Here is a 25,769-nt window from a genome sequence, read left to right as displayed (position 1 = left end):
GGAACTCAAAGCGGGGATGTATACTCGGCAGCTCCTGGGGAGACAAAACTCCCGAGTACAAGCCATCACCTCGTGAGATTTGGCTTTGGATACGAATCTCTTGAAGATCACACGTCCAGTACTCCCTTCAGCGACTTGATCTTGGACCTCCAGCTCGGTTTCTGAAGAGGTCAGGATGACGACCTCCCTAGACCGCGAGCTCGCACCCTCAAAGTTTTAACCCTCCATGACAAGGCAATCTTCGGAGTTTGAAGTGTCGTTCTCCCCTATGATATGGTTGCAGCGCTTTTGACCTGACTTTTCGTGGTATTGATCGAACATCTACAAAGTAAAAGAAAGAACAGTCAGGTCGCAAGTCGCGAACCAAACCTCAAGAAACTAGAAAAACCCTAAAAATGTCCCCTAGATCTTTCAGGCCGAGCACTTTGCAACGGGGTGCCGCCTAAGGCGGAGGGGATGCAGCCGCAAGCCCAGTATTCCATGGAAAACTAATCCTAGGGTCATTGTGCCCAAAAGCTCAGCAAACGCCGAATCAAATCATATCGCTTCCCCAAAAAATAAAGGCGATATCGATCGGCAAGGCTAGAGAAACCACCAACGGCTAATCGATGATGGACGGCCTCACAAGAAGAAGAAGAAAAAGAAAAGCAAAGAAAGTCACGACAAACTTACCAAAAACTAAGCCTAACGTCTGTATGGAGGACTCGTATCAAGCACCGGGCGAGAACGATCGGCGTCTGAGAAAACGACGGTAGTGGAAGGCTCGAGAGAGGAAGGCGAAAGCTGAAAGAGGTTTCAAAAATAGCGTAAAAGAGGGAAAGGGGGGGAGACACCCCCTACTATTTATACTGATGGCCCAATCGATCCCAGCCGTGGAATCAAAAGACGATTTACCGCATGCTCCGCATCCAGCGGCCGCACGATAGCTTGTGGGTCCCACAGGCACAATCATACGCCGTAATGGGGGAACGTACGCACTAAATGCGCTATAGACAAGGCGTGCTACGTGGAACGACGAGATTCAAAGTAATTGGGCAAAAGTCGAAGAGGTGGAAGAACAACTGGCACGCGTCAGCTCCAAGTGCAAAGATCGCACTGCGAACTAGGGGGCTTCTGTTATATGTATTTCCTACATCACTCCACATGGGCCAAACTCTGCCAGATGGACCAGCCCAATCACCCGAAACCAGGAGGGCCCAGACGACCTCGCTAAAGAAAGTCCAGCCACCATCAAAATATGAAACTCGTAAAGCGAACACCTGGCGAGCTCCTCGAGAAGCTCCTAGCGAGCTCCCAGCGATCGACTAACAGGCTCCCGACAATGCCCTTCAGATCGCTGGACCATCCAAGTCGCTGGCCTAAAACCTCCAGCTCACATAAGTGGCAAAGCTGCTGAGAAGTCAGAGATAGGGTCCGTTTAGTTTATCTGCAACAGCCCATGCTCCTCGTAATGGGGATCCCACTCCCGATTTTGTGTAAACGATAAGGGCTGTTTGTCCCCCATTATATAGTCTTTATATTTATATATATTATCTAAATTGTAAGGACCTCTCAGTACAAATAGGGGTCCAAGGGACAAAAATAAGAAGATGAGAGATCGTCATTCTAAAGGAATAATCAGAGTGTGATCGTGGAGTAAGTATCGTTCTGACCGAACCACGTAAAAATTCTGGTGTCGATTCACGTCCGAGATCTTTCTTTTCTTCTTCTTGACACTTTGGACTTATTCATCGCGGCCCAAAAATGAATCAGGGTCAGCTAAAATCGAACGTCGACAATAACAATTTACTCTAAAAATGAACGATAAGGAGCAAAATATCCAGTGTATTTATATTTAAAATAAAGTATTATTTTAATCTAAAAAATAAAATCACAATAATATAAAGACTTTTAAAACTCTCCTCTTGTCTCTCTCATCTCCTTGTCCTATTTCTTGTCCACAACATCAACCCGGTCTTCTTCAACACCATCAAAAACTACGCAGGGCAGTGCGCCTCAAGGACTCCTAGGTAATTAACTTCTTGTGATGGTACCTCACTCAAGATAGGTGATGTGCCTTTTCAATTTTTCTTGCTAGAGAAAGACAAGGATGTGAATTCACCATTGTACTTAGGAAAAACGTTCAAAAATTGTTGGGATGTTGTTCTTTGGGCTTTCAAATTTAGTGTTCGAGCCCTGATCAAGAGAGCAAGCTCAATAGTCAGGAGCGATCCTGAAAATTAAAAAATGTCAGGCCACCCTCACGCCAGCAAATAAAGGCTAGGGATCAAAATTGGTTGTTGGGTTCCCTGATTTACATCTCTTGCTGAAATCATGGGACCGAGTAGTAGAGGGCGTTCGTGATAGTGTTCGTGATGGTGCGTTAACTAAAAAAAAAAAACGTTCAAAAACTATTGGAACGATGGTTGATTAGTGGGGGTACTTCCTGATTCCACAATTAATTTATAGACCTATAATTTAAACATTAATTTTGATATTTATAATAATATCAATACATTAATCTATCATATATTTGTATGAATATCATTAAAAGTGTCCAAATAACATTTGGGACTAATTTGGTATGGTGAAAATAGTTTGCACTGCAGGAAGAGAGAACATGAGAATGGTTGAAATGATAGAAATAATTGCCCACGAGTTTCTAAATATAAGATTGAGTTATATTTGCGTTCATTTATTTCAAGGCGTGTTGCAGTATTGGATGAGATTCTTGTGCACGTAGTCAAGATTGTCAGCCATCTCCATGATCAAATTCTTAGATATTATGTGGAACAAATCAGCTGCCTCTTTGTTGGTCCCACTAAAGTTGTCGATAATCTTTTTGAGCTCAAAAGTTTGATATTTCGTCACCCAATAACTAAAAAAAATTAAAAAAAACATATATACTAATTAACATATAAATAAAGCCTTTTTTAACTTGTCATACAATTGAAATTATAGGATGGTAGATCCACCAAACCCAATGCCCAACCCAATCATGTTGGGGGTATAAAATGGCATCTAGATAGACATCATCACCAATTGTTCATAGTCTATTCCGACAATCGAAACTAATCATTGGAGTCATCTTACTCTTATGAACCACATATTCAAAAATCAAAACAATCTAATAAATGATCTTAATAAATTTGAAACTTATTTTTTTTAAAAAAAGATTACTTATTTTTTAAAATGCATCACCGTCCATAAAATATTCTAACAATTAGAACTGACCATCATAGTCTTTTAGTGGATAATCCAACATCCACTAAACTAAAACGATTTAATATATTATATGTATATATTTAAAGTTAAAGTTTATATGACTCAAAATTAAAGTTTATATGGGTCATTGGTCTTGGTCCTATTACCCATATAATCAAAAATTAAAATGATTTAATGGATGGATCTCAATAGTTTTGAAAAAAATATTATTTTTTCTGGAGGGGCATAGCCGACGACAATCGATGACAGATTTTAATGATTGAAACCAACCATAGGAATTGTCTTGGTGTTGTGACACAGACAAAAACCAAACCAATTCAATAGTTACATTTCAATATATCTAAAAATTATTATTTTTTAAAAAAAAATTACCTATTTTTGAAAGAGCATCATTAGCCACTCTTTATGATAAATTTCAATAATCGAAACTGACCAATAAAATCACCTTAGTTTTGTAAACCAACATATACAAAAACTAAAACAATTCAAACAATTGGATCACACTAAATTTGAAAATTAATATTTAAAAAAATTACTCATTTTTAGAAGGGCATCATCAACTATTATTTATGGTCAATTCCAACGATTAAGACAGGCAATCAAAATTTCCTTGGTTTGGTGAGCCCGTATCTAAAAATTAAAATGATCTAACAGATAAATCTCAATATATTTATTTACATATATTCATAATTTTTTAGCATTCTAATTTTAAAATTATCATAAATAAAAAATAATTCTACGAAAAAAGCAACTTAATTATATATATATATATATGTTGAATTATGGATTAGAGTTGATGATCTGGAATGATGTTATATTTTTTCACAAATAAAAATAATTAATTTTTTTACTGTCAAAGTTAATCAAGTGGTCTTGGAGCACACTTTCCCTTTCTACCTTTTTATTCTCAAAGAATTAATTTTTTTTTTGCCCTCAAGCACAAGTCAAGTAGTTAACCCATGATAAGTTAAGTTTCGCACCATAAGTCGTGGTTTCGATTCCTTACATTGCACAGTAAAACAAAGTCTTCACTTATAATTTACTTCATCTGTCGAAATCAAGAACACGAGTAACGAAAAACTGCATAAAAATAATAATCCCAAATAACCTTTCTCTTTTTTCTATGCATCAATAGGTCTCATGTGTCGAGGGGTACACTTTCCTGTGGAGCACGCTTTTCCTTGCCTTTTTTCTATGTATCAAGTCACTGTTGTGGAGCACACTATTCCTTTATACATAGATGGTCAAGTTAGAGTTGGTAAATAAATCGGGCAAATTTTTTTATGTATCAAGTCATTGCCATGGAGCACACTTCTTTCTATACATAGATGGTCAAGTCAGAGTTGACAAATAGGCTAGGCAGGCTCATATAGATGGTTAAGTCAAAGTTGACAAATAAGCTGGGCAGCTCATGGGCTTGCCCGCCTCCCAGCCCAGCTCGACCCGATATTGTAGCAAATAGGCTGCGCTAAGCTAGTACTTTGTGGCTCACAACCCGGCCCGGCCTTCCAAAAATAGGGGTGTCCCACCAAAATGGCCCGGGCAGGCCCGTCTTGGCCCCTTTATTAAGGGCCATAGGGCCGTACAGGCCCCCATTTCCATTCACATTGCACGCCCGCTTCCCTCGTGGGCCAAATTCGACTCGGCCCACAAAATGGGTGGGCAAAACGGGAGGCGAGCCGGGCTGCCCGACCCGCCCATTATCCAACTCTAGGTCAAGTCTTCAAAGTATTATTTTTTAATCTAAATCATTTTTATTGGTTTGAGGAGCTGTCTTGAATTTAAAAATTGTGTATAATAAATATTGGACCGTTCGGGCCCAATCTTGGCCCATCTCTCGACCCATCTCTCTTGGCCCAATCTTGACCCCCATCTCTTGGTCCCAATCTGTCACAGCATCATCGCAACCCCCACTGGGTGTTCATGTAGCCGTGTTAGATCTCATCCTCATTAATGGTGGATCCCATCCACATTAATGAGAGTCTCATTGCCACCATGCTACTACCTGGGAACCTCTACTGGCGCCGGATACTCAGTCTCATCACCTGCAGACGCATGCATGCAGGAAGACATCTCCTCCTCTTATATCAACCAGCTCTCTCTAGAGCCAAGATATGTTATGCCCTCTAACCTACTAATATGCTACTTTTTTCTTACTCACTTAAGCGTTGGAGTGCTTGCAGGTGCCAGCCGCCCCTCGGACGGACCCGTCATCAGAGCCCGTGCCCTGCCATCGCGATCCCATGGCTGACCGCTTCCGTTTGGTCCGTGGGCATAGGTGCCAGCTTACCATTACCTACCCATAATTTACACTACAGCCTTTCAACAACATGTTGTTACCATGGTGCAAAAAAAGCAACTACACAAGGGTCAAAGGACACCAACATCCAACCACCACCTACGCGTCCCCACCCTCATCCTCAGTCAGTCATCAGGTCTCGTTGTTTTTTGAGGCTTTGCATATGGAGAGTCGAGCTCGATGTAAGAACGACACCCCCGCACGGTAATGACAATAGATAATATTAGGAAGAAGCCAAGAAGAATTGTTCGATGCCCTACAATTTGCTTTACGAACAAAGACTTCGAAGGCGTCAATCCGAACCTCGACTATTTGGTGGTAGTCTTGATCGTCGTCGAAAGCTTTTTGGTAAAGAAGGTCCTAGTAAACCAAGGAAACTCGACGAACCTGTTATACCAGCCAACCCTAAGAAGGATGGGTATCCCCAAAAGAAAGCTAGGACCATTTCACCTGATTGGTTTCTGGGAGAACAGGTAGGCATCAAGGGTTACATCGACTTATTAACCTCATTCAGGACAGCTCACCTAGTCAAAACCATCACCATCTGGTACCTAGTTGTGGATTGCCAGACACCATATAACGCGCTCCTCGGCTGACCCTTTCTTAACACCTTGGGCGCAATAATATCCCAATATCAAACACCAAGGTTAGGGTCATCCATGCCAACCAAAAGGAGGCCCGACAATGCTACCACTATAGCCTCGAAACCCGGAGCCCCGAGCTTAGCAAGGACAAGAAGAGAAACGAAGCCCCCGGTGGCGACAACTAAGCAACAGGCGTCCACAGCCAGAGCCCACGTCATCATGTGCATACGGCCAAATTAAACCCACGAAGCTAACTCTCGGATAAGCATCCCCAACCCACAAAAGAGCTCCATCCTGTCAGCCTGGGCCCTCGCCCAGAACAAGTCGCCTGCATCAGCTTTACGTTACCAAGTGAGCGAAAGGAAAAGCTCATCAGCCTGCTCTGACAGAATGTCGACCTTTTCACTTGGACGCCCACTGACATGCCCGGGATAGATCCGCTTGTCATCTGCCATAGGCTGGCACTGGATCCAGAGGCCAGACCCGTCGCCCAGAGAAAAAGAAGACTGGAAGAAGAAAGAAGGCGCGCAGTCGTCGAAGCAACAACCAAACTCTTAAAGGTCAGGTTCATCAGAGAAGTCTCATACACAACGTGTCTCGCCAACGTGGTAATGGTGAAAAAATTCTCAAGGAAATGGAAAATGTGCATCGACTTCACCAACCTAAATAGAGCGTGCCCGAAGGATTCATACCTGCTACCCAACATCGACCAACTTGTAGATGCGGTCTCCTGGTATAAGTACTTGAGTTTTATAGACGCTTACTCCGGTTATAATCAGATCCAGATACACCCCGAAGACTAAAAAAAAAATGACATTCATCATAGAAAATGCCAATTTCTGTTATCGAGTCATGCCATTCGGATTGAAGAATGCGAGCGCGACATATCAGCGGTTGATGAACAAAGTATCCGCCAAGCAGATTGGCCAAAACATCGAAGCCTATGTAGATGACATGGTGGCAAAAACCTCAGAAAAACAGAACCACTGCTCGGATTTAAACGAAATTTTCATGCAGCTCTGGCAACACAACATGAGGCTTAACCCCGACAAATGCACATTCGAGGTACAAACCAGCAAGTTTTGGGGATGTTAACCAACTAGGGAATTGAGGCCAACCCTGACAAATGCGAAGCCATCCTCGCGATGCGTAGCCCCACCAGGATAAAGGAGGTCCAACAACTAACAGGCCGAATAACAGCCTTATCCCGGTTCCTCCCAAAATTGGCGGACCGAGAAAAGCCATTCTTTTAATGCCTAAAAAAGTCAGTCGAATTCCAGTGGATGGAAGAGTGCGAAACCATCTTTCAAGAACTAAAAACCTTCTTAGCAGCACCCCCTATTCTTTCACAACCAAAGCTCAAGGAAAAACTTTCACTTTACCTCTCCGTCACCATTAATGCCCTCAGCCCAGTATTGGTTAGGGAAGGAGGCAAAACGCAGCAGCCGATGTACTTCATCAGTAAAACCTTTTAGGGAGCCGAGTTACATTACCAGAAGATCGAGAAGCTAGCGCTAGCACTGGTGATAGCCACTTGAAAGCTCAGGCCATATTTCCAAAGCCATCATATCACAGTTCAGACTGATCGACAGAACCAGCAAGTGCTCCAAAAGACAAAGATTTCAGGAAGAATGATTGCATGGTTAGTCGAGCTCTCCGAGTTCGACATACAATACCAGCCCCACAAACACATCAAGTCCCAGGTATTCTCCGATTTTTGTGCTGAGCTTTCTCCCTCTGATCCAAACCCGGAACCCAACCCTTGGATATTATTCGTCAACGGAGCCTCCAATATTAAAGGAAGCGGAGCCAGGATCATCTAAGAAGTACCCAACGGACTGACACTCAAACAGAATATGAGGCTCTTATAGTCAGATTAAACCTAGCAAAGGAAATTTGAGCATCCCGATTAATCGCCAAGAGCGACTCCCAACTGGTAACCAACCAAGTCAATAGTGAATTCCAGACAAAAGAGCCATAGCTTGGCCGATACCTCCACAAGGTCAGAACCCTAGCTGGATCCTTTGACCATTTCCAAATTGAATATATCCCTAGGGAACAAAACGCGTGAGCATACCTATTCTCAAAACTCGCTAGCACTAAGAAACTTGAGAACAACCAGTCAGTCATACAGAAGGCCTTGGACTTACCCATCGTCGACCTTCCTGACATACAAACAGTCGAAGCGGAGCTGGAATTCTGGGGAACCCCTATCATTCGATTCCTACAAGAGGGAACACTCCTTGCCAACACCGAAGAAGCCAAGAGGCTAAAAAGGATGGCTTGCTACTTTACCCTACTCGAGAACTAACTGTACCGAAGAGGTTATTCCATGCCACTTCTCAAGTGTGTCGACCCCAATTAGTCATCATGACCAAGATACACGAAGGGGTATGCAGAAGCCACCTCAGTGGACAATCCTTAGCAGCAAAAGTGCTAAAAGTCGGATACTATTGGCCAACAATGAAGAGCGACTGCCTGACTTATGTAAGACACTGCGACAAGTGCTAGAGGTTCGCAAATGCACATCATTCCCCGCCGGAGGAACTCCACAATCTCGACAGCCCTTAGCCATTTTACAAATAGGGGATAAACATCCTTAGACCTTTCCCGACAACAGCGACACAACTTAAGTTCATGGTAGTAGCAGTCGACTACTTCACAAAATGGATCGAAGCCAAGCCCTTGGCTACAATCACCGCCGAAAGAATCCAGAAATTCATTTGGAAGAATATCATTTGCATATACGACCTCCCGAGGGTGCTAAGCTCGGACAACTGCACCCAATTCATCAATGGCAAGCTCCAGGACTTCTGCCAAGAGCTCGGTATCCACCAGATCTTTACCTCAGTCGAGCACCCCCAGACCAAGGGCTAAACCGAAGCCGCCAACAAAGTCATATTGATAGGCCTAGAAAAGAGACTCGATGGTGCCAAAGGCGCCTAGCCAAAAGAACTTCCCATGGTGTTGTGGTCATACCACACCACAACTCAGACTTCAAAAGGGGAAATGCCTTTTCGATTCACTTATGAGTCAGAAGCTATGATTCTGGTCGAGGTTGAAGAACCTAGCCCCAGGTGGCAATATTTTTGGGAAGACACCAACAATAAAGAACAACAAATCAACCTCGACTTTATCCAGAAAATTCGAGACCAGGCCTAAATCCATGAACAGGTCGCCAAGCTAAAGGCGGCTTGGAAATACAACAAATGTGTTCCCAGATGATTTCAGGAAGGAGACCTGGTCCTAGGGAAGATTGAAGGCCCAAGAAAACAACCCTCACAAGAAAAACTCAGTGCCAACTGGGAAGGCCCTTACCGAGTCACTAATAACCTTGGCGGAGGAGCTTGCGACTTAGCCGAAGTCTCAGGAAGACCCTTGACCAGGTCATGGAACGCAACCAACCTGCGGAAATATTATAGCTAAGTGACTATTTTCTTATATCATTCAGATAAATATACTTCCTCCTATTACTTGTTAAATCCTTATACGGGTCCAGACCCAAAGTCTTTTCTTTTCTTATCACCAATCTCGAGTTATCTCGGTCTGCTACCTTTAACCTCGAGTAACCTCAGCCTATCTCCAACAAAGCTTTGTAACAAACAAGCCCCGACGAACCTTGAGTTACCTTGGTCTGTTGCCTTTGGCCTCGAGTAATCTCGGCCTATCTCCAACAAAGCTTTGTAACAAACAAGCCCTGGCTGACCTCAAGTTACCTCGGTCTGTTGCCTTTGGCCTCGAGTAATCTCGGCCTATCTCCAACAAATCTTTGTAACAAACAAGCCCCAACGGACCTCGAGTTACCTCGGTCTGCCGCCTTTGGCCTCGAGTAACCTTAGCCTATCTCAAACAAAACTTTGTAACTCCAACAAAGTTTTATAACAAACAAGTTCCGAAAGACCTCGAGTTACCTCGGTCTGTCGTCTTCGGCCTTGAGTAAGCTCGACCTATCTCCAACAAAGCTTTGTAACAAACAAACACCAAGCCCTGGCAAATCTCGAGTTACCTCGATCTGCTGCCTTTGGCTTCGAGTAATCTCAGCATATCTCCAACAAAGCTTTGTAACAGACAAGCACCGGCGGACCTTGAGTTACCTCGGCCCATCTCTCTTGGCCCAATCTCAGCCCATCTCCTGGTCCTGCACCAGTCTACCACAGCATCATTGCAGCCCCCACTGGGTGTCCGCGCAACCGCATTAGATCACATCCTCATTAATGGCGGACCCCATCCACATTAATGAAGGTCCCATTGCCACCATGCTGCTACTTGGGAACCTCCACCGGCATCGGATACTCAATCCCATCACCTGCAGACGCACGATGCATGCATGCAGGAGGACATCTCCTCCTCCTATATCAGTCAGCTCTCTCTAATGCCAAGGTATGTTATGCCCTCTGACCTACCGATACGCTATATTTTCCTTACTCTCTTATTCACTCAAGCGTCAAAGTGCTTGCAGGTACCAACTGCCCCCGGACTGACCCGTCACCAGAGCCCATGCCCTGCTGTAGTGATCCCGTCGGCGACTGCTCCCTTTGATCAGGAAAAAATAACTATATTTTATTTTTTTACTTTTTATCTTATTCTTTAAAATACAAAATAAAAAACTTATTTTTCTATAATCGCATCTCCATTCAAATATTTTATTAAAATAAATTAAAATTAACAACAACCCGAACAAAGAGAGTTGGGCCCAGGCATGCATGTGCCATCCTTAACCTAAACCTCAACTCTTTGTTCCCTCGCCTCATACCATGGTCGCACGCCAGTAATGAGGCGTGGGGCAGGGTCAAGGCAACCCTCCCTTGATCTCGTGCAACCAAATTCAAAAGTTAAATACTAATTGTGAATTGAAAATCATTTATATCTCTCTAAGTAAGTTTTTATTATTTTAAAAATAATTTAGATAAGTTTTTAAAATGAATTATAGATGATATTGTGCTATTTTTATGTAAATAGAAAATTATATTTTAAATCTTATTTTCATAAATTTATCTTTTTAAGTAAAATAACAAAGGGTATATTTGATATTTATTTTATTGACACAGTTTTATAGCCTTAAACTTTGTTGCTTACTTAATAGAATACATAATATATTTATATATATTTTTATATATAACTATAATATATGTTATGAGAGTAGGGATTGGATTGGATTCGAGTCTCTCCTAATTTTTATTAAAAATAGTTGAGGAATATTTAAATTCAAAATTAATTCTTGTCAAAGATCATTGATTTTTTAAGCTATGTATAAGAGGTACGCATATTTTTTATTTTATTTTTATTTTTTAAATATTAAATTTAGATTGAACCTATATATTAATATATACAACTACATATAATTATATGTATATATTATTTTTTTACCCAACGGTAGTATTTGTATATGTATATTTTGAAAATTATATTATTTTCAAAACTATCATAAATAAAAAAAGAATTCAACAGAAAAGACAACTTAATTACATATATTTAATCATGAATTAGAGTTGATGATCTAAAATGATGTTATATTTTTTCATAAATAAAAAAATTAATTTTTTTACTATCAAAGTCAATTAAGGGTCCTCTGTGTCGTGGAGTACACTTTTCCTCTATTTTTTTTTTTTTTTATTAACGCACAATCACGAACGCCCCTCACTGTTTAACTTCACGATTTCAGTAGAAGAGGTAAATCAAAAAATTTAACAGACAAGTTTCAACTCCTAGCACAACCACAAACGTGAGGGACGACAAGCATTTTCATTTTTCAAGATCGTTCCTTACCTGCTAAACTATCTCTTAGATAGGGCTCGACCATTAAACTTGGGGCCCAAAGCGTAACACTCCAACACATTCTTCCTTTGTCAATTAATCTACGCCCTGATGGTCCACTTTCTCTTTTTTCCTCAATACATAGACGCTTAAGTCTACAAATCACATTCATTTTTAATTTAAAATATTTTTATTAACTTGATTAGTAGTCTAGAATTTAAAAATTATGTATAATAAATATATTTTATTTAAAAAATTAAATATATTTATTAAATTTATATTATGTCTTTAAAATACAGAATAAATAATATATTTCTTTTTTTACTTTTTTATAATCTCATTTTCAATCAAATACTTTGTTAAAATAAACTAGGGTTAGTAACGAAAAGGGAATAAGGAGAGTAGAGCTAGGCCGAGCCCCCATGCATGGGCCATCCTCAACCTCCACTCTTTCTTTGTTCCCTCGCCTCATCCTCAGACCACGGCCGCGCCGCGCCCCAATAATGAATGAGGCGTGGGGCAGCAGGGTCAAGGCGACCCTACCTTGACCTCATCCAACAAAATTCAAAAAATTAAATGTTAATTGTGAATTAAAAATCACTAAGTACCTCTTTATTATGTTAAAAATAGTTTAGATAAGTTTTTATTATAAAATATATAATAATTATATTTTATTATATATAATCCTCCCCACTTTGTGGCCATCTTCAAAGACTCACACTGCAATCAGATCAAACTATTGGAAGCAAGTTTTGTAAGTTTGTTTTAGTTTTATTTATTTTCTTAGATACTGTGGAACATATGTTGATTATTAAATTATTATGATTGATTGATAATGTGTTATAATAATCCTACCCAATTAAATATAACTAATTAACGAAGTGTTTTTTTTTTTTTTTTTTGGTTTTAAAAAATAATAATTTTCAAATATATTAAAATTGAACCGTTAATCATTTTAAATTCTAGGTATCTTGGTCTTAAGACTAAGGTATTTTTGATGGTTGGTTTCAATCATTGGTTTCAATAATCGAAATTTGCTACGGACAGTGTTGGTGATAATATTTCAAAAATAGATAGTTTTACCTATTTAGATTTAATTTTTAGGTATGTAAACCACAACAATAAAGATATTTTGACGATCGATTTGGATCCTCAGAAGTGATAATATATATGATAATTTATTAACATATATTTATGATTTTTTAACATTCTAATTTTCAAAATTTATTAGAATTGATGATCGCCCCAAATTTTTCTGCCATCTGTCGCTGCTGGTATTTTCATTTCTTTTGTATGATAAATATAATCGAAGCGTTCATCCTTTCCAATGCGACAAACAATAATATTATTTTAACAAGACTAAGACTTGGCCTACAGATACATCTCCCCCCCCTCCTCCTCCATTAATTCATGTTTCCAGTCCACTCCAAGCCAAAAAAAAAGTGGATAATCCACGGAGCTTCGCAATTGTTGAAAGGGCATTAAAAGCTGGCCCCACCTCACAATAATTCGCCACCATGGCGTGATTTAAAATTGCTTGGAATTGGGGATTGGGATTTGCCCCTTCCATTTATCTTCTTCCTCTTCAGTCCTCACCACTCTCTGGCTGTCTTCAAAGACTCAACGGCTGCAATCAGACCAAACTATTGGAAGAAAGTTTTACGAGTTTGTTTTAGTTTTATTTATTTTCTTAAATATTGTGGAACATATTCTGATTATTAAATTATTATGATTGATTGATGATGATGATGCGTTATAACAATCCTACCAAATTAGAGTATAACTAATTAACACACTATTTTGTTCTTCTTCTTCCTGCTGAATTGTGCTTCGAACTTCATTTTGTGTATATATATATATATGTTCGATTTTGTGTTCACCGTCTTCATTTTATTCGTGTTTAGGCTTGTCCATGGCTACATCATTGTCATCTCCCATCCCACCACCAAAGCGGGAGTACAATGTCTTCTTGAATTTTAGCGTCCTTAATACCCGTGAGTCCATTATTAGTCATCTACGAGTTGATTTGGAGCGAAACGGATTTCACACATTTAGAGACGACGAAAACTTGGATAAAGGATAGAGTATTGGGCCAGGACTATTGGAAGCAATTGAGGATTCATCAATGTCTCTTGTTGTGCTCTCAAAGAACTACTTTGCATCGGCATGGTGTCTGCGTGAATTCGAGAAAATTATGGAGTGTAGAAAGAAGTCCCGGCATTTTGTTTTGCCCATCTTTTATAAGATAGAGCCATCTGATATACGACACTTAAACGAAAGTATTGCAGAAACCTTGGCCAAACACGAAGAACTTCCCAAGATGGAGAATTGGAGAGCAATTCTGATTGAAGTTGCCAATTTTAGTGGTATCGTCTCCAATCACTATAGGTATACTTTTCTTTCTTTCTTTTTCTTATAATCACTTAATTTTGATTATTGAAATGCTTGCAGAATTATAGTGTTTTTCTTTTTTTTTTTAATAGGGATGAAGCAAGCTTGGTTAAGCATATTGTTAAAGAGGTTCAAGGAAAATTAAATCTATGCATAGATTTAAATGTTGCAACCCATCCAGTTGGAATATAGCCTCGTTTACAAAAGCTACTCAAGGAGTTGTGCTTGGAGTCATCTGATGATGTTCGCATTATGGCAATATGGGGAGTCGGTGGACTAGGTAAGACAACAATTGCCAAAGCTGCATATAATCGTATTCATAGTAGGTTTGAAGGTTGCAGCTTTGTGGCCAATGTTAGAGAAAAATGGGAGGAATCAAATGGGGATTTTCTTGCTTTGCAAAATCAAATTCGATCTGATATCTCGAAGAATAAAAGTTATAAAATTAGAAACTCTCATGAGGGAATTGAATTCTTAAAACACAGAGCTTTCCACGGAAGAAAAGTGCTCCTAGTTCTTGATGATGTAAATAGTGTGGAATAGTTGACGGCACTAGCCATCGATCCAAGGTTCCTCTATTGTGGGAGTAGAATTATTGTAACTACTAGAAATATTTCTTCCTTGAACTCGCTTCAGTCAATGCTTACCAAATATGAGCTTGAGCTGTTGAATAAGGATGAATCTCTTCGACTCTTCAATTTGCATGCCTTCAACCAACGTAATCCTTTAGAGGGCTTTATGGAGTTTTCAAAAATAGTGGTGGATTATGCAGGGGGTATTCCATTAGTTCTTGAAGTTTTGGGTTGCTATTTGAATGGAAAAAATGATCAATCTGTATGGAGAAGTGCAATTACAAAATTGGAAAACATTCCTCATGATGACACTTTCAAAGAAAACTAAGGATAAGTTTTGATTCCCTAGATGGAGAAAAGAAAAAATTGTTCCTAGAAATAGCATGCTTCTTTGTTGGTGAGAGTAAAAATTTTACCATTCAAGTATTGGAAGACTATGAGATTTTCCCAGAAGATGGATTTCGACGCCCGGAGGATCTATGTCTCCTAAAATGTGGTCAAGGATTTCAGATTGTAATGCATAATATTTTCAAGCAGATGGGTAGAGAGATAGTTCGACAAGAGAATGTTGATTATCTAGGAAAACGCAGTAGATTGTGGAATTACAAAGATGCCCTTAAAGTGTTGAAAAATTGTGAGGTGAGATCCACATTGGCTAACTTCTCATTAATATTTGATGTTTTCTTTCTTTATTTTTTGTTCAACAAGAAAAAAAGAGAAAACAAGGAGATGGCAAACAAAGGAAATTAGGACAAAAATGTACCAAATTTTTTTTGTTGTTAATATAGCTTTTGATGTGTAATTGTTGCATGAATGTCAAAATGCATATGCATATTCACATTCTCAGTCCTATTTTTTCCCACCAGTGTAATAAATTTTTTCCTTTGGTGTGTGATGTGTGGTAGGGAACTGAAGCAGTTGAGGGCCTTATCTTGTTGCACAATGGAAAAGATATTAAAGTGAAAGCAAAAACATTTCAAAAGATGACAAGACTTGAGGGTGCTTCATCTCGATCATGTTCTACTTAGTGCTAGCTACAAGCTTTTGTTTAGAAATTCTGGCTACAAGCATTTGTCCAGAAATTTAGTATGGCTACGTTGGCATCACTTTGATCTCAGTGTTTTGCCATCACAATTATACTTGGAGAATTTGGTTGCTCTCGACCTCTAAGTTACAGCAACATAAAACAACTTTGGAGGGCAACTAAGGTGAAAACCTTTATTTCTTATATATTTCTCTTTTTCAAACACTGATATAAATCACATGGATGCACATTTACCATATTATATCATATCATATGAGACCTGATCTTTGATTGATATTTTCAACAGGTTTTAAAGAAACTACAAGTTCTTAACCTAAGGTATTGTCACAACTTAACCACACTTCCTAATCTCTCTGGGCTCTCCAATCTTGAGAGGATGGATCTTTCGGAGTGTGTAAGATTGCAAGAGGTGGATAAGTCTATTGGACATCTCCACAGATTACGTTTTCTAAGCCTCCATAATTGCCACAGCCTTAGGAAGCTTCCGTCGGAGATGGCCGACTTGAAATCTCTTGAACTATTAATGATCTCTCAGTTCCCAAGCCAGTGTCAAACATTGACAAAAAAGAGTACAAGTTCTCTTGGGTTGTCACTAGACTTTATACAGGGCTTAAGGTCTTTATGTCTATTGAATATTAGAGGCCACTCTTTCACTCAATTACCTGATAAAATTGGGAGTATGACCTCATTAACCTCTTTATGTATTTCGGGATTTAAAATTGCTTGTTTGCCAGAGAGTATATGCAACCTTACAAAATTGGAGACTTTAATGATTGCATCCTGCCGTATGTCAAATCTGCCAAGTGAACTTGGGAGATTGAACCGATTGCGTTATTTGGGTCTTCAAGGAAATAATTTTTGTAGCCTACCAGAGAGCATCGGTGACCTTACTAACTTACAGAGTCTCGACTTGCATGATTGTGAAAGACTCCAATCACTCCCCAAGCTTTCAGGTCATGGAGGTTGGTACAGTTACATCGATGTTTCCAATTGCACGTCATTAGAAAGCATATCACTCGAATCAATGATTTACTATGAGCTCATGTCATGTTACGATTGTCCTAAGCTATACGAGAAGTATTCCCTTGACAAAATTGGAACAAGTTTTCTCAATTACAAGGTATTAGTGCTCTTTCTTTTATATCTATTATTACTATATATATATATATAGTCAAAATGGTTCATTATTTATTTATTTTTGTGTTATTAAACAGTGATTATGATCCTAATTTGAGCTAATTATTTTGCAGTTTATACACCTTAACGGTGTGGAATCAAAATTTGGAATGTACTAACACATGACATGATTTATGCTTATATGTATGCAGGGTGCACTTTCATTTAGAATTAGTCATTCATGGGGGGGGCACGTTTCCTGATTGGTTCCATGAGACCACAAACTCATATTATACTTTCAAGGTGCCACCTCTTGTTGGAGTCGGAAATAAACATTTTATTCGATGCATCTTTTCATATGGACTTGGAAGAAGGCCATGAAATAGAAATTTCTTGCACATCTAATAAGAGTGTGGTTTTGAAGAAATGAGGAATTCATGTCAGTTATTACACAATCGATGACACAAGATTGAAGATTGATTGAATCAAGAAGTTGATGAAATCTATTGTAATTTGTAGCATATACATATATATATATATCTAACCATTTAGTAGTGTTTCTTAAATTTTTATTCCCCATTTGGTAGTTGCTGGCATGTAATAAAATATATTTTACAAGCATTTATAATAAATATTAACAGGGTTAATGTCACATGATCAATTTATACTTTACATGTTTGACATGATAGGATATGTATGCAGTAAATTCTCAAATACATGAATCAAGTAAATATAAAAAATGTGTGATTTTGTCTTTGGCTATCCTTTTAAAATCATGAATTCAATTTAAGAGTTTAAAAATAGTCAAGATTATGAGTTTAAATTCTAATTTCACAAATGAATACAGAATTTAATGTGAAACTCAAATTGAAAAAAAAAATTATGGGTAGAAAGAAATAAAATATTATTATAATGACATTAGTATAATAATAATATATCTTTAATAATTCTAGAATATGGGTTACTTACTTATAAATTTATCATTTATCTATAGATATATACAAAAAAGGATGTAAATAAATTTATATTTTGGTTACAAAATAAGTCATGAAGAAGATAAATCGTGATGAATCTTGAAGAATATAATTCTTCAATTATAGATTTATCCCAATTAGAGTTAAATTTGAAGTCTCAATCATAATCAAATTTAAATCTTGAGTCACAATTATAACAAATCATATCTTGACACGAAATTTAAATATAAAATTTGTAATGACCCAAATCTATTTTCTTTTTATCATGTTGTTCATGCTTCGACAATTAGACACGTTGCTCATGTGTCAGCGGGTTTTTATTTAAGCTTTGTATGCGATTGCTATTATTATTATTATTATTGTTATTATTGCTTTTGTTATTATTTATATGTTAAGCCATACATTGCCACTGCTGCCTGAGAACCATGATAATGCTTCCATTAGCCTCAATTCCTAAGCCACTACGTAATGCCAACTGAAGCGGTGGATTAGTGGAGGTTTGAGTGGAAAGAGAGAGAGAGAGCAGTGAGATCGGCCAAGTGAGAAGAAAGAAGAAGCACAGGAAGTTGCAGGGGCCCGAGAGACGAAGAGGAAGAAGAATAGTGAGGAAGAAGAAGAAACAGAGAAGAGGAAGAAGAAGAAGAAGAAGTAATTTTCAGGCAAGCTTTCCTCGTCCGAGTTACCTTTGATTTCTAAGTTAGTTGTGTATAATCCTAGTTGGGGAGGGTGAGCCATAGATTATGTGTGTTGATTCCGTGTGGCTTCCTGCATAATACATATATATAACTAAGTGTGAGCAGGGGCAGCTGAGAGTATGCGGGTTCCATTTCTTTCCTTGTTGCTCTTCCAATGTCTTTCTAGCTTGTAAGCTTTTTGGTAATGGCTTGGATGTTGAGTTGTAGTAAGTTTAATTATATATGGATGAACTATATATGTATATATATACATACTGTAACAGGCAAGCAACCGTCTTGCCCGAGGCCACGTTTAAGCTTCTCTTCGCTGCTTTGTTTCTCGTTTCAGCTGATGTAGTGAGTTGTGTAAAGCAATCCATAATCTATACACTCCCCTTAAAATCCCAGCTGCTGCACTGCCAAAATATATATATATATATACATATATGTATACAATCATTGTTGTTAAAATCCCGATTTTATGCTTATGATTTTACGATTTTACGATTCAAAGACCCCCAAACGATTCAAATCCCATGTAAAATCCAATTTGGGATAAAATCCTATAAAATCTCGATTTTACATGTACGATTTTACGATTTTACGCTTCAAAGATCTCCAAACGATTTTACGATTCAAAGACCTCAATTGATTTAAGTTGTAATTTAGAGGATGCTTCTAACGTCTCAATGTCACATAGCATCTGACATTGGAACTTATGCAATGAATTGTTATATTTTGCCTCTAAATTGGAACTTGATTTAACATTGATCGCATAAGTTCCAATGTCACATAACATCTAACATTAATTGCATAAGTTCCAATTTACTTGATTTAAATTATAATTTTTACTTGATTTAACATTGATTACATAAGTAAATCAAGACAAACAAGTAATTAATTAATGGACCACCCAACTCCAAATCGGGATATTATTTGATTTAATCAATGTTAAATCAAGAAAAAATTACAATCTAAATCTAATGGAAGACGTTGGAAGCATCCTCTAAAGAATTATAAGCTATATTTTACCTCTAAATTACCTATATTTTGCCTTTAAATTGCCTATACCAACCTGCTAGTTTTTGAGCTATATTTTGGAAATATCATCTTTTGAATTATAATAAGGAATAATTAGGCTATTAAATGATATTAATTCATTTTCCACAAAATTATGTTATTATAAACATATATTTACAAAAATTAAAGGGTATTTTTAATTATTTCTAAAATCTTACGATTTTACGATTTGATTTTACGATACGATTTTATAGACCCTTTGTCGATCCCACTTAAAATCCCGATTTTAACAACCTTGTATACAATACGTTTGGTAATGGCAGAAGTTATTGTAGGTATTGCCTAGTCATTTATATATATAAATATGTTGCTGCCTAGTTGCTTGACTTTCATTAGTCTAGGGGTGTGCAATCGGTTATAACCGAACCAAACCAACCAAAAAATACTAACCGAACCAAACTGACAAACATATAATAATCGAACCGACCAACCCTACTAACCGAAAACTAAACTGAATTAACCGAACCGATAACCGATTATGCAAAATCACTATAGAAACAAACCATACTGCCAATTTGTAGAAATGAAATACAAGAACAGCATATGCAAAAGCAACAAAACCATTTAGAAATTGAGAAAATACAAATTAATTTGTGCAAAAGAAATAAATACAAATGAAAGGAAGAAATATCAAGAAACTATCTAACTGAAACTAAGTAACTAACCTCACTGAAATATCAAGAAACTAATCCATAACAAGGAAACGAAGGGGACGGCCGATCATCACTGAAAGTCAAAAAAATTGAAAAATTAAAACCCTTACCTAACATCAATACTAACCTCTGTCTGATGGCCGATCATCGTTGGTATGGCCGTATGGGGTCGATCGTCCAAGCACAAGGGAAGGAAGAAACAAGGGGACGGCGATCGACGAAGGAAAAGGCGTCGATCTGGTCGACGAGCTTCGACACACACGTTGTCGTCGTCGATTGCCCCTCCGCCACTTCGGTAGTTGCCGCCATGGCCCAGATCTTGGAATAGCCCTCATCGATCTTCCAAGCATAAGGAAAAGAAGAAACGAATGCGAGGGATGGTGGGGTGAGGGTTAGGGTTCGATTCAGTCGGGTGTGGGTTCTGTGTTTTGGGGCCGCCAGAATCGATCTCGCAGTCTCGCCTGCGAGTGAGAGGGTGGGGGGAGAGAGAGAGAGAGAGAGAGAGAGAAGGGGGGTGCGGTTTCAGTAGCAGTTGTAAGCGAGGGTGGGGGAGATAGAAAGAAAGAGAATGGGGGGCGATTTCAGCAGCAGTCGTAAGCGAGGGTGGGGGAGAGAGAGAGAGAGAACTTAGAGGGGAGGAGTGAGTGTCACGGGTCGGGTTCCATGTTTGGCGTTGGGGGGTGGGAGTCGCTAAACTGGTTAGTTTGGTAGGGCGCGTGGCTGAACCGGTTAATTCGGTTAACCGAATAATCGAAAATTAAAAATATTACTAGCCGAACTGAACCGTTTCATAAAAAAAATCGAACTGAATTAATTGAATTAAATTATTTGATCGGTTCGATTTGATTAGTTCGATTTAACTGAACTGCTGCTCACCATATAAGCTCACCTGTACCTCGGCTCTGCTCCTACTGAGGTGTTTACGTAAATATATACTTGTGGAAAGTGAGTACGTAACAACTGGAAGTAGTATTTAAAGTATAATTCAAATTTAATTAGCAAATGGGGTTTGAGTGTTATGCAATAATATATTATGATAAATTCATTATAAGTGTGAATTGATAAGACGTATTTGTATGTTTAGATAGAAGTTATATTATTAAATAACAATTGAAGGTTGGGGATCATCCGTGTGTCCATGTAGCTCACTGTTTCACAGATATATATATTTCACATATATATATATGTATGTATGTTTAACTAATGTATAGGTACTGTGTAATTATATATATGTTTAGATAGAAGTTATACTATTAAATAATAATTGAAGGGCAGGGATTAATATTAATTTTGTAAAAGTAAGTAATATTAGTGATAGACAATATTAATAGATAATATGTAGTGTTATTATTAGTATTATCCTACTTTCTTAATAATAATAATAATAATAACTGTAATAATATTAGTAATCAATATGTAATATATGTCATAATTCATTAAATTACCTATTATAATGTAAAGGTATAACTTAATAAGGCAATAAAGATTGTAAATGTACCCAGCGTCTTGGTTGTGTTTTCAGAGAGTTTGTTCACTCTCTACCTTCTAAATGGAATAAAGATAGGTACATTAGGGTTAAATGCTAACTAGTGTCTATGGAGAATGGGTGTATGTTTTATAACACTGTTTTTCCTGTTCAAACCAATTAAACTCATACGACACATCCAAGTGCCAAACGTACACTCAAGTCAGGTTTATACAGTCTATGTGGTTCATTTTCATTTGAGTGTTTGTTACACGATCATGATATATTTATCTGTAGTTGGTAGACATGAGCATTTGCATTTGGCATGTGTTTTACTAGTTGGGCGAGGCTTGGCGGGATGCTTGGCTTATGAGGGCTTTGTATCATGTCCGGTCTACTACATCACCCCTTATTTGTTGCATTTACATAGTTTTGGCGCCAGTTCTTGAGATACAATTGTACGGTGTCGGGTTTCCCAAACTGAGTTATTCAGAGATGCTTCGGCGTGCCCAATTTCTATCTTGGATGCTTATGCTTGCCAACAGGTGTTGGTCGCTCCCACCCGAGCGAGCTTTGACTCGAGTAACAAGTACCACTTGCCTTTAGGGCAGCAACAGGTTTGTGGTATGGATTTGGGTGCTAGTGCATTTCTCATTTAGGCCCCAAGATCTTGTATGTGAGCTTTATTACTTCTATAGTTGGTACTTGTATCAATTTATAAGATTACATAGCATGTTATGCATGAGTTTCAGTTTGTTATGCACTTGAGATGCAGGTTTACTCTTAACACCTATTCTATTTGTCATTCCTTCCTTTATGAGCTTGTTGAGTCATTTGAACTCATCTTGTTTTCTTTTCATTCCAGGTAAAGGTAAAAACCTAGTTGTGAGCGAGTCTAGCAGTTCCCGACTTCCAAAGTAGGCGGTGTACCATTACAAGAAAAATGTATTTTAACGACAGAATTTAGGGACGGAATTATTCCGTCGCTAATTAGCGATGGATAGTGACGGTATTTCCGTCGTTAATTTTTTTAAATATTTTTTAAATTTAGTGACGGAAAACTCGTCACTAAATTTAGCGACAGAATTAGTGACAGAAATCTCATAGCTAAAAAATAAAAATAAATAAATAAACAATTAAAATTTAGCGATAGGCAAAACCCCATCGCTAAAAAATTAAAAAAAATTAAAAAAATTAAATACAATAATTCAAATTTAGCTACGGGCTCAACCCGTCGCTAAAAAATAAAAAAAATTAAAATTTAGCGACGAAACCGATCTTGGAACTAAGAAATAAAAAAAATAATAAATAAAACAATTAAAATTTAGCGACGAAAAAACCCCGTCGTTAAAAAATTAAAAAAAATAATAAATTAATTAAAATTTAGCGACGAGGTCAACTCGTCGCTAAAAAATAAAAATTAATAAATTAATTAATTAAAATTTACCTATAGGGCCAATCCCGTCGCTAAAAAATAAAAAAAAATAAATAACTAAAATAAAATTTAGCGACGAGGCCAATCCCGTCACTAAAAATAAAAAATAAAAAAATAAAATTTAGCGACGAAAAAACCCGCCACTAAAAAGTAAAAATAAATAAATAAATAAATTAAAATTTAGCGACGGGTTTAAACCCATCGCTAAAAAATAAAAAATTAATTAATTAATTAATTAAAAAAAATTAAAATTTAGCGACGGGGCCAACTCGTCGCTAAAAATAAAAAATAAAAAAATAGAGAAATAAAATTTAGCGACGAAAAAATCTTGTCGCTAAAAAATAAAAATAAATAAATAAATAAATGAAAATTTAGCTACGCGCTCAAATCCCGCTAAAAAATAAAAAAATTAAAATTTAGCGACGGGGCCAACACGTCACTAAAAATAAAAAATAAAGAAATAAAATTTAGCGACGGGAAAAACCCCATCACTAAAAAATAAATTAATTAATTAAAATTTAGCGTCGAGCTCAAACTCGTTGCTAAAAAATAAAAAAAATTAAATGAAAAAAAATTAAAATTTAGCAACAGGGTTAACCCGTCGCTAAAAATAAAAAAAAATAAATTAAAAAAATTAAAATTTAGCGACAAGTCAACCTCGTCGCTAAAAAATAAAATTAAATAAAATTAAATAAAAAAAATTTAAATTTAGCCACGGGTACTCCGTCGCTAAAAAATAAAATTAAAAAAATAAAAAAAAACAAAATATAGCGACAGGTGACCCCATCGCTAAAAGAATAAAAACAATTAAGTAAAAATTAAAAATTTTAAATTTAAACATATCATAAGAATTTTTACTAACATTAATATTAATAAAAATTAAATTAATAATTTTTAAATATATTACAAATTAAAATTAAAATAAAAACATAATTTTCCACTACTCATATAATAATTAATAATGTTTTATTTGAATTAATAAATAAATAAATAAAATTAAAATTAATATTCATTTCCCTTTACTAATATTAATATTAAAATTAATATTATTAAATAAGTTTAAGAAATTTTGGTGTATAAATATAATTCTAACATATTTGGAAGAGAATACTATAAATATATTTTATGTATAACAATAAATAAGAAAGCTTCCAAATCGGTTGGCTCGCGCACGAAATTTGGTCATGAGAGGTTGGGGGTTCGAATCCGATAGGAAACTTGAGAATAATAGCTGGGGGAGTAATATCCCAGCGTTGCCACGTGGCGAGCAGAGGCACAACTACGTGGCGCACATGAGGGGAGGTCACAGGGTCTGACGGGCGTTGAATTTTGAATTTTGGGGTTGAATTAGCAACGGGGTCACTCGTTGTTAAAAAATAAAAAAATTAAAATTTAGCGACGGGGTCAACCTCGTCGCTAAAAAATAAAAGAATTAAATAAAAAAAAATTAAATTTAGCGACGGGCTCACACACGTCGCTAAAAACTAAAAAAAATTAAATAAAAAAATTAAAATTTAGCGACAGGCTCAACCTCGTCGCTAAAAAATAAAAAAAATTAAATAAAATAATTCAAATTATCGTCGCTAATTCCCTCGCTAATCTTTGATTCCGTCACTAAAAAATACCCGTCGCTAAATTTTAGCGACGTCCTTTTTAGCCATGGAAAGGTACCCATCACTAAATCTGTCGCTAAAAAATTTAGCGACGGATTTTTAAGTTTTAGCAACGAAAAATTCCGTCGTTAAAACGCTGATTTTTTATAGTGTACAGGGCCATGCAAACCTAACAGTTGTTAGCCTGAGGGTTTCTTTTTATGCATTTTGTCGCTTCCAATTGTCGTTTCCAGATTGTATCTTTCTTCAGTTTATTGGGTCTGTATGGATTATGTTTTATTTTGTAGTCGGTATGGTAGTATTGTATGTTATGCGTGCCTGGGCTACGCAAGCCTAAAGATCAGTTGATGTATATCAGGTTGAGGTTTCGATATACATGTCGAGATGACAAGTTTTCTTTATGAGGTTTTTCTGCTATTTGACAGTTGCGTTCATAACAAGTTCATCCAAGTCCAGGTTGTCTCTATTTTAGTAAGGCACCCGCTCTGGTTTTTTTGGGACCTGGGTGGAGGCCTTACAAAATTATTTATAATTCTTTCTAAAAATAAAATCACAAAAATTAATCTCTTTGATAAATACTAACCAAATCCGCACACATCTCCTTGAAGATAAAGGTTTGATCCAACAGCTTTAATACTAATTTGTTATAATTTTGGATCGAAAACAAATCACTATTAAACTATCAACCACACAAACGAACATAAAATTTAACATGAAAAACCAAAATCGAGAACAACAATGGGTAGAAAAAATAAAATATCACTAAGTTGATATTAATATAATAATAGTGATATAGTTACAACTAATTTCAGAGTATTGAGATACTATTTATAGATATATTACTCATTTATAAATATATACAAAAAAAATAAAATAAATAAATTAATACCCTATTTTATCCTGAACTTAA

At 37.0% G+C, this 25,769-nt stretch overlaps 1 long non-coding RNA gene across 3 annotated transcripts; it reads left to right on the top strand.

The window, feature by feature from the left end:
* Positions 1-13,382: 13,382 nt before the first annotated feature.
* LOC127805501 (uncharacterized) lies at positions 13,383-17,617 on the top strand. 3 transcript variants are annotated; one of them, XR_008024176.1, is made up of 6 exons: positions 13,383-13,506; positions 13,746-14,229; positions 14,325-15,443; positions 15,710-16,012; positions 16,136-16,969; positions 17,178-17,617. It is a non-coding gene; the product is annotated as an uncharacterized LOC127805501 (long non-coding RNA). The 3 variants fall into 3 exon arrangements; XR_008024174.1 differs by having other exon boundaries at positions 13,391-14,229; XR_008024175.1 differs by having other exon boundaries at positions 13,392-14,229; positions 14,325-14,512.
* The last annotated feature ends 8,152 nt before the right edge of the window (positions 17,618-25,769 follow it).

The sequence above is a fragment of the Diospyros lotus genome, chromosome 7 (genome assembly GCF_014633365.1).
Source record: "Diospyros lotus cultivar Yz01 chromosome 7, ASM1463336v1, whole genome shotgun sequence".
NCBI lineage: Eukaryota > Viridiplantae > Streptophyta > Magnoliopsida > Ericales > Ebenaceae > Diospyros > Diospyros lotus.
The sequence above is the reverse complement of the archived record's forward strand: the minus strand, read 5'-3'. Positions and strand labels throughout refer to the sequence as shown.